Below are 10,902 nucleotides of genomic sequence, written 5' to 3'. Positions count from 1 at the left end.
GATAAGCCAGTCCATTGACGAAGGTTTCGGAGCCATGAATATTGATTTCTAGCAATTCTTCTTTTTCTCTCGATCTTTCCGTTGAGTATTAACTACAGTATCCAGTATCTGCTACTTCTCATTATATGGCCCAAATTTTTAAGTTTTTTTTTTATCATTTTCGTCAAGTCACCTTTGCCTTGAACTATTCTGTTTAAGACCATTCAGTTTCTATGTTTGAAATGCGTTGAACCCATGATATTTTAAGCATTATTCGATAGGATCACGTCTGGAAGACTTTTAATTTGTTTATCATATTAATAAACATTAGAACATTATATAAATTATTATAACCTTCATAATCCAGGTTTCATATCCACATAGTTATACAGGATACACATAACATTGTAGGAACTTTATTCTTAGTCGTAAGCTGAGCTAAGAATTGCACAGTACAGATCTAAGTTTCATAAATTTATATACGAATTTTAATTTCTTCGTCATGACTTAGTCTCTGGTTTATCCAATATCCTAGGCATTTAAAATGTATAACTTGTGTAATCGGCTCATTGTTCACAATTAGTTGCATAGGGCCAACGTCTTGTTCACTAACTACAAGTAATTTTGTATTTGATGTATTTACACCAAGTCCGTTATAGGAGCATTCTCTAGTGACTGCACATCTAATGTTGATAATACTTTCTTCATCAATTAGAACTCCATTGTCCTTCCAAGGCTTCAATATTATTTCTGAGTACACGTTAAACAAAGTTGGGGATCACACAACCTGACTGACACCTCTTTGAATGAAAATTTTGTTTGTTTCTTCTGTATTATTTTTTACGTAGTAAGTAAAATTTGTTTAAATTTTAAATAAATATTTAAATTTTACCTGACACCGAGCCTTTTATGCTATTATCCGTTAACCCAGGATGTTTTAATTGAAGTCAACCATTTACTGCTAAACAAACTTTAACTGATTTATAATCAATATAAAAATGGAAGTTATTAAGAAAACATAATATAGACTCACTCAATAGCTGTCATTATATGACCAAATTTGATCGGCTAGCATTGCATTGCATAGTTAAAGAAATTTAATTACTTTTTGGGCATTATTCAGTATGAAAGCACAACCGGTGCCTTTAAAGGGAATTATAAAGTTAGTTGTTTTTCCCTTAACTTCCATATGCGTGTGCCAAACATAAGAAAATAGAAGAAAATAATTATAAATAATAAAGGTGTATAGGGTCAGTGCGTGTTATAGATTTTATAGATTGTTATATAATTTTATGGAAAGATGGCTCTGGTACACACACTTTATCATTTTTGAGCTTACGTGTGTTGAATAAGAACATGAGGAATCAATGTAATATATGTTAATTCATATGTAAATGTAAATTTAATGAAAAATTTTTCTATTTAAAAAGTATACTTATTTAAAAACCCTTAAAAGGGCTGCAAATATCACAGAACGTTTTCGCTCTCTACAAAGAACACCATCAGTATTACAAGCTTGACATGCTGAGCCACCCAAAAATACAGAGGTTAAACCATTTTAAATGTTGACTAAATGTCTTACATTGTAAAATTAATTATGAAATCCAAAGGATGGATATTATCCCTAAGGATAAGGCCCTGGGGCACTATATGACTCCCACGGGGCAGGTGGGTTGCCGAGTGGAAAAATTATGTCTTCACATTGAGAGCGGTGAATGTCAACTCAGTTGCTCCATTCACTCCAGCAACCCAGTTGTTAAACAACACTTACAATACTTACAACATTTAAAAGGTTTTAACATCTGTATTTTTGGGTAGCTCAGCATGTCAAGCCTGTAATACGGATGATGCTCTTATTAGAGAGCGAAAACGTTCTGTGATATTTGTAGCCCTTTTAAGGGTTTTTAAATAAATATACCTTTTACAAAGAAAAATTTTCATTAATATTACTTGTAATTAATGGTATACAGGAAATTGTTTCTTGTGAAATTCATTATATCTTATCAAAAGAGTTCGCTGGCAGACGATACCGAGTTTTCATTAATGTTAGGTAATTTATGTAATGTATTCTATTGTCACAGGAACGAGTATGTCGGTTCGCTAAACTGAGACACAAGTGGCTAGTGATTTTAGTCAGTAATTTTACCAATTTGGTAAAATTGGCAAAAAACAAATTACTAAATATCCACAAGGAAAAACTTCCTGTAGTTGGCTGTATATCATTAATTACAAGTGAAATTTAATAAAAAATTTTCTTCTTGGTAAAAGGTATATTACACATATACTGGCAAGATAACAACAAAAATAGCCAGATACATAAAAAAGAAAGGAATAATACCAGCTTTCAGAACTAACAACAACTTAAGCAAATATATTAAGAACAATAAAAGCCGAAAGAAAAAGCAACTACAGAGTGGTGTGTACAAACTAACTTGTGGTGACTGTCCGAAAACGTACATCGGCCAAACTGGCAGAACTTTTGACAAACGGATAGCAGAACACAAAAGGGCTTTCAACAATAGAAAAACAGACACTTCTACATACGCACTTCACCTTCTAGATAATAATCATTCTTTCAATGAAGAGTTTCAAATTTTGCGTATCCAAAATAAAAGCCTTAAGCTATCTTTTTTAGAATCTATGGAAATTAATAAACTGAAAAATACAGATATAATTCTGAATGACCAACTCGAGACAAACAGCTCCCCACTCCTCAACCTCTTCAGTTAGAGACTTAAAAAGGCAAACACATTGTAAATTATATCACTTGAGAAAGGCACTCTGCCGAAACTGCTGTAGTCACATAGTTGTAAATAATAAATTTTGTGGAAGTATAGAAAACAAAAGTTTTCAGTGTTTTATTTTGAGATAAAATGAACTTCCATCAAGTAACGGTCGAATCCATCAATTATTTAAAGGTATATTAGTTTAAAAAGCCCTAAAGGGCTACAAACATATGAACAAAACGTTTTCGCTCTGTAACAAGAGCATCATCAGTGTTACAAGAAGAACATGGTGAGTAAAAAGCCCTAAAGGGCTACAAACATATGAACAAAACGTTTTCGCTCTGTAACAAGAGCATCATCAGTGTTACAAGAACATGGTGAGCCAACCAAAAAATACAAAGGTCAAAGCCTTTCAAAAAACAGGCAAAAGTCTTATATAAAAGATAACATCGCAAAATCCAAAGGATGGATAAAATTCCTAAGGATATAGCCCTATGGCAACATATGACTCCCACACGTTGTAAGTGGGTCAAAAGGTAACTAGGTCATTCTGTTATAAGAGGTGGCAGGCAACAAATTACTAAATAGTTAATAATCACCAAGTAGTTAGTAATTTTGCCAATTTTGGCAAAATTGGCAATAAACAAAAAAATTACCTACTAAAATCACTAGCCAGTTGTGTATTAGTTTAGCGAACCGATTATAACAATATCGAACAGTGAACGTCAAGAACACAAAATTTCTAAGAATACCATAAACTCAAAGAAATATCGAGAATCTTCTCATACACGGAACGGCCAATATGCATATCGTGGAACAATGATTAATTTCACAAATGATTACTTCCAGGAAATTAAAATCAGAATGGAAAAGGGTAGAGCAAATTTTAACGAAATGAGAAAAGTGCTCTGTGCAAGAGATTTTAGGCTGGAGCTCAGTGGCGAAGCGTCCATGTAACCACTGTTACCATTGGTAACAGTTACAAATTTTGCAAATAAATATTTTATGACTACTACGAAATAATTCCATTTATATTTTTTACCAACAGAAATACTTGTTAATAGTACCTAATTCAGTAAATAGCCAACTAGACGCACGAAAATATTGGCGAGATATGTGAGTCCATGGCACGTTATCATATGCTGTTACCAATACTGGCACTGGTAAAATAACGGTACGCAGGAGAAACTTCGCTATCGCTCGGGACTAGCTCTGAAAATTTTTAAGGAGCGACGGGTCTAGAGACCGCGCGCGGGCACGCTGTGCATATCAGTATTGTAACCATTTTGAAGATTGGTAACGTTGGTTTAGCTGGTTTAGTATCTATTACAGATTACAGTGTGCGTGCATTTAAACATGGAAGAGTGTCGCTACGTATTGCGTAATTGATCAACTACTTGAAAAGTCATTCTACTTGTATATTTTTTTTTATATATTATTTTAAAGAAAAAAAAATGATATTGAAAATGGAAGAATTAAAATATAAACAATAGTTTTCAAAATCTGTTCTTTTTCCTACTTGTTTATTTTTTATGTTAATTTTATGGTAGAATAATATGTTTAGTTTGTTTATTATTTATTGTTATACCAGTTACATATACATAATTACATACATTTAATTTGGGAATAGTGATTTGTTTAATTTTAACCCACAGGATTGAAAACAAAAACTTGATATTTGGGAGGTTCAAAATATTTTTTTTAAAGAGGATTTTTTTACATCTGGTTTTGGTAACACTTTAGAAAAAGTCACGCGTCGCCACTGCTGGAGCTAAAAGTTAAGTTGGCGAGGTGCCATTGGAGAGGGTTAAGTTTTCTCGACTTTGTTTTATAGAATGGAAGCTGGGAGCTTGAATGCGGCATCAATGAAAAAACTGGAGTTTTTTCGTCACAAATAAAGAGGTTCACGTACACAAACATTTGGGATGTGTTAAGGGAACCAAACCTCCATAAAATTTTTATGGAGAGTACAAAATTCACTGTTATTTTATAAAATGTTGGTGCAATATAAAAACGCTATTCTCAGTCATTTTCAATATAAAAACAGTTTTCGATTTATTGGAAAATCGATTTTTATTTTGAAACTTCAAAGGGCTCTAACTTTTTTTATGTGCAATTTTGTACTAAGGTAAGTTAGGTTGAATCCAACTATTTTTGGTCCCAGAATATATATTTAGTTCATTTAAATGACCTGCCTTTTTGTTACACTCTGTATAATATAAATCATTTCTTAAATCGCAGAGTAAATAACATTTGTTGGGACAACCTACAGTCATTATATACCTATCCCTATTAATTTTTTTGTAAGAGATAAAAGAAAAAATTATATTTTAAATGCGTGTCAGAGAATATGAGCAACCCACAAAATGTGTAATTTTTTATGTCTCGAATTTCCTAAACCTGTTGTCCGATTTAAGTGATTTTTTAGTATGTTATAGCCTTATTCTTTAACAATATCGCTGTAATAATGTTCTTGCTAGACAGGTAAATTGTCACTGTATACCAGGTGTATCAATCAAGCTGTGATTTTGGCTCAAATTTCGTGTGACCCTGTGGAATATTCTAGCATTTATAAAATAGTGAAATTAAAATCCAACTATAGCCACAGGTTTTCTTAATATTCTTTTTTTTTTCATTTACATATGTTGGACAATAAAAAAGTTAGGCACTTTAACAACGGGCCATATTTTTCATCAATACAAGGTGGTTCTAAATAACTGCGACAAACTTTAAGGGGTGCATGAAAAAATAATGACAGTTTGCTTTATAAACATATGTCCGCAAATGCTTCGTTTCCGAGATACGGGATGTTGAATATTTTCTTAAAAACTGACGATTTATTTATTGCTCTAAAACCGGTTGAGATATGCAAATGAAATTTGGTAGGTTTTGGTAGGTAATTAAGAATTTTATATTCACCATTAGAATGCATACGGGTAATATAACCAGTATACGCGCTGGACAATTCGACGTAGATCTCAGGATCGAATTGTTTTGTAATGCCCCTTTGTCCGCTTCTTCTCGATCGACGATGGTAAATAAATGTTTGAGTGTGGAGTAAAAATATGGTTTTATTGACAGCTACATAATTACACTATAGATGATGTTCAGGTAACTTTCTATGATAGACTGCCTTTAATGACAGCTACTGATAATAATTACACTCGGCGTAACTTCTAACAACGACTCACGCACTTGTTATCGAGGTAACTATTTCAATTAGACTGCAACCCAAAATAGTCCCTTTGGTTAATTTATAATCTCGTCAAAATATACAATTCATCAATACGTTGCATGACAACCGAACTACGGACTTTGCATGTTGAAAGATTGCAACTACAGTTTAAAGGAAGCTATTGCAAAACTTATAAAGTTCAATTGGAAAATATATTATTTGGCAATTTATTAAGTTTGCAGGTTGAATGGACTCTAATTATTATTAAAATATTACTCGATGTTTCCCAATGTTTCAATTATACACGGTGAAACTATAAAAGTTTAGGAAGTTAAGAAAAAATGTGAGATTACAAATTAAGTGATTAATTTGAGATTGAACACGCGCCAATGGAGAATATAAAATTCTTAATTATATGTCAAAAAATGCGCAATAACTACCTCTTAATTCCTACCAAATTTCATTTGCATATCTTAACCGGTTTTAGACCAATAAATAAATCGTCAATTTGTAAGAAAAAGTTCAGCATTCCCTACCTCGGAAACGAAGCATTGGCAGACATATTTATGTTTATAAAGAAAACGGTCATTATTTTTTCATGCAGAATTACCTCTTGAAGTTTGTCGCATTTATTTAGAACCACCCTGTATTGACTAAGAACATGGCTAGTTGTTAAAGTGCCTAACTTTTTTATTGTCCAACATATGCAAATGAAAAACAAAGAATATTAAGAAAACCTGTGGCTATAGTTGGGTTTTAATTTCAGTATTTTATAAATGCTAGAATATTCCACAGGGTGTGGTGAACTTTGACAAAAAAACAAAAAACACAGTCTGATTGATACACTCGGTATAAAATGACTATTTACCTGTCAAGTAACAATATTATTCCAGTGATATTGTTAAAGAATATAGTCCTGTCGCCAGGGGGGGTACAACGGCCTCCTGTATTCAGATGGACTTACCCAAGTTTTTTTTATGTATTTTGACCTGTAGAACACGAATTTTTTGGGTAACAGTTGATCCGGATGTCGATAAGATTGTTATAAACCAAGAAGTTGAGGAATCACATAACAGCGATTTCTCGCAAGACAAAACATTTTTTTGTATTTTTTGGGCCATTCTAACCAAAAAATGTTCCTACAAATTTTTTCGTAGGATGCATAGTTTTCGAGATAATCGCGGTTGAACTTTCAAAAAATCGAAAAATTGCAATTTTTGAACCCGAATAACTTTTGATTAAAAAATAAAATAGCAATTCTGCTTACCGCATTTGAAAGTTCAAGTCAAATTATATCGGTTTTAATTATTTGTATTGCTAAAAATTTATTATTTTATTGGTAAAAAAAGCTACAAACACCTAGTGTTTGAGTGATGTTTTCAATGATTTCTCATTTAAAATCGAACGAGTAGGTAGAATAGGTAAAAGTGCAAGCGGGTCTATTTCTATGTAGCATGCATTAAAACGCATGTATTAGGCACGAGAAACACTATGTGTTTATACCTTTTTTTAACAATCAAAAATAAATTTTTAGCAATACAAATATTCAAAACAGATAAAATTTGACTCAAACTTTTAAAGCCGGTAAGCAGAATTGCTATTTTATTTTTTATTCAAAGGTTATTCGGGTTCAAAAATTGCAATTTTTCGATTTTTTGAAAGTTCAACCGCGTTGATCTCGAAAACTATGCATCCTACGAAAAAACTTGTAGGAACATTTTTTGGTTAGAATGACCCAAAAAATACAAAAAAATGTTTTTTTTTGCGAGAAATCGCTGTTATGTAATTCCTCAACTTCTTTGTTTATAACAATCTTATCGACATCCGGATCAACTGTTACCCAAAAAATTCGTGTTCTACGGGCCAAAATACATAAAAAAAACTTGGGTAAGTCCATCTGAATTAAGAAGGCCGTTGTACCCCCCCTGGCGACAGGACTAATAAGGCTATAATACAGGGTGATCAACTTCTGTGACAAAGTCCAATATATCTGTTATTATAAAATATATGAAAAAAGTTGTTAATAAAAGTTATAGACACCTTTAATGTGCACATTTTTAAATTAGTGAGAAATATACAGGGTCCTCCATAACACGGTGCCAAACCAAAGTTATGTTTTTTTAAACGGAACACCCTGTATTTTATTTAAAATCTGGTTTCTCTACATTTTTTTGATTAAAACGATATAACACTTGTCTAGGGTTATACAAAGTGTTTCAAAGTTATGAGCACTTTGTTTATAATATAAACTAATTTTTTTACTGCTGTTGACTGTCAATATTAAAGTAGTTTTGAAACTACCTACACTTTTTTATCACTACACAAATTGTATACAGGGTAAGTCAAAATGCAAATAAAAGATTCTCTTCATATTTTTAAATGGAACACCCTGTATACCATCGAAAAGTTCTTTCATTATACTTGCATATCTTTTAAATATTCCCTATACCTAAAGTTATTAGTTTTCGAGATATTTTAGTTTTATTGTTGATAACTTATAGATACGTTTATTACAGTAAATTAATATTAGAAACCTCCAATGAGTTTGTTAATGATAATTAAAATTATACTGCATTTAATTTTTTCTCCAAGTTTATGGAAAATTCTATACAATAACGACAATTTTATATTTACTAACAAAATGATATCAATTAATTTTCCGCGAAGAAATGGGAACTATAAATTGCTGCAAGTTCTTGTTCAAGGTGGCTTTGAAATAATTGTCACAAGAACTGTCAGATGTAAGATTTTAATTATCTGTACGTTTTTATTTTTGTTATTGATTATAATTGTTTGTCATATTGTTATATGTTACCTAACAATGAATTTTAGTCGTGAAGAAATGACAGACATGATATGGATTTTAGGAGAGTGTTTCAAAAACTCATTAATTGCCACAATAATTTATAAGAAACGGTGTCCATAGCGTCAACAACCAAATAAGAAAGCATTTGACAACTTATTAGACAGGTTGAATCGTACTGATTCTGTTTATGAAGCAAAGGAAAAACAAAAATCATTATTGCGGATGAAAATGAATTAAATGTTTTACTGCCTGTTACAGAAAATCCTCATACAAGTATTCAAAATATTACAAGAGAGCAAGATATTAGTTTGTATCTATCCAAAACATACTCAAGAAAAACAACATGCACCCATATCATATACAATTACATCAGGAACTTGTTGGAATTGATTTCGAACGAAGAGTACCATTTTGTCAATACTCACAACAACAAATAGTTATACAGAGAGATTTTTTGGAGTTTGTTCTTTTTTTTTGGAGACGAGACAACATTCCACAAAAATGGTAGTGTAAACAGACACAATTTTCATTATTATTCCACAACCAATCCGTACTGTGCTCAGACACATAGTCAAACGAGATGGTCCCTTAATGTTTGGGGTGGAATCATAGGCAATTACGTTATAGGTCCTTTTTTCTTTGAGGAATCGGTAAATGGTGAGGCTTATTTAAATTTTCTAGTGAATCAATTACCTATTCTACTTGAAAATGTACCAGTAAACATCCGCCAACATATGTGGTACCTTAATGTTGTTCTGAAGCTATTTTCTTGTGGCATTTTTACAATTTTAACTATTTAGAATGGGAAATAAGCCACAATATTATTAAAAAATGATTTTTATTAACGTTTCGACGCCCAAATTGGGTGCCGTTGTCAAAAATCGTCGAAACGTTAATAAAAATCATTTTTTAATAATATTGTGGCTTATTTCCCATTCTAAATAGTTAAAATATGTGGTACCTTCACGACGGAGCCCCTGCTCTCCACAACGCAGTTGTCAACGGTGAACTCGATGAACTATTTCTTGAAAGATGGATAGGAAGAGATGGGCCAGTTCACTGGCCACCCAGATCACCAGAATTAAACGAAGTTGACTTCTTTTTCTGGGGTTATATTAAAGACGTAGTGTATAGGACACCTCTAACAATAGTTGACGATATGAAATTAAGGATTCAAAACGCCTTTCAAAGTGTCACACAACAAATCCTTACAAACATCATTAGGTCTTTCGAAACTCGTTTCCAGGCTTGTGTAGACGTTATGGAAGGTCATTTAGAACACCTTTTATAACAAAAGAAGTACGTTGAACATTTTGTTTTTATTTAATTTAGTTTTTTTTAATAAATTTTATTAAATTAAAGTATTGTTATTAATAACTAAGCAATACATGTTGTTATCAACAATAAAACTAAAATATCTCGAAAACTAATAACTTTAGGTATAGGGAATATTTCAAAGATATGTAAGTATAGTGATAGACCTTTTCAATAATAATATAAAATACAGGGTGTTCCATTTAAAATTATGAAGAAAATCTTGTATTTACATTTTGACTTACCCTGTATACAATTTGTGTAGTTATAAAAAAATTATACATTGTTACAAAACTACTTTAATATTGACAGTCAAAAGCATTAAAAAAATAAGTTTATATTATACTGTTAGAATCATACAGGGCGATCAAATCAGTATGATTTTTTGATAAAAGTGCTCATAACTTTGAAACACTCAGTATAACCCTAGACAAGTGTTATATCTTTTTAATCAAAATAATGTAGAGAAACCAGATTTTAAATAAAATACAGGGTGTTCCATTTAAAAAAACATAACTTTGGTTTGGCACCGTGTTATGGAGGACCCTGTATATTTCTCACTAATTTAAAAATGTGTACATTAAAGGTGTCTATAACTTTTATTAACAACTTTTTTTCGTATATTCTATAATAATAGATATATTGGACTTTGTCACAGAAGTTGATCACCCTGTATATTAAAAAATCACTTAAATCTGACAACAGGTTTAAGAAATTTGAGACATTAAAATAAAAGCATTTTGTTGATGGTCCGTTTTCTTTGACGCGCAGTATATTTAAAGAGAAAAAGTAACTAAAGCGAAAATGATTATCCTTTAATAAGATATGAATTATAGAATACCATTTGATTACTTTCCTCAATGCACGTAAGCTCTGGTTTTGTTTGTAAAAATTTGAATGCG

The sequence above is a fragment of the Diabrotica virgifera genome, chromosome 2 (assembly GCF_917563875.1).
Source record: "Diabrotica virgifera virgifera chromosome 2, PGI_DIABVI_V3a".
Lineage (NCBI taxonomy): Eukaryota > Metazoa > Arthropoda > Insecta > Coleoptera > Chrysomelidae > Diabrotica > Diabrotica virgifera.
Note: the sequence above shows the minus strand (reverse complement) of the source record.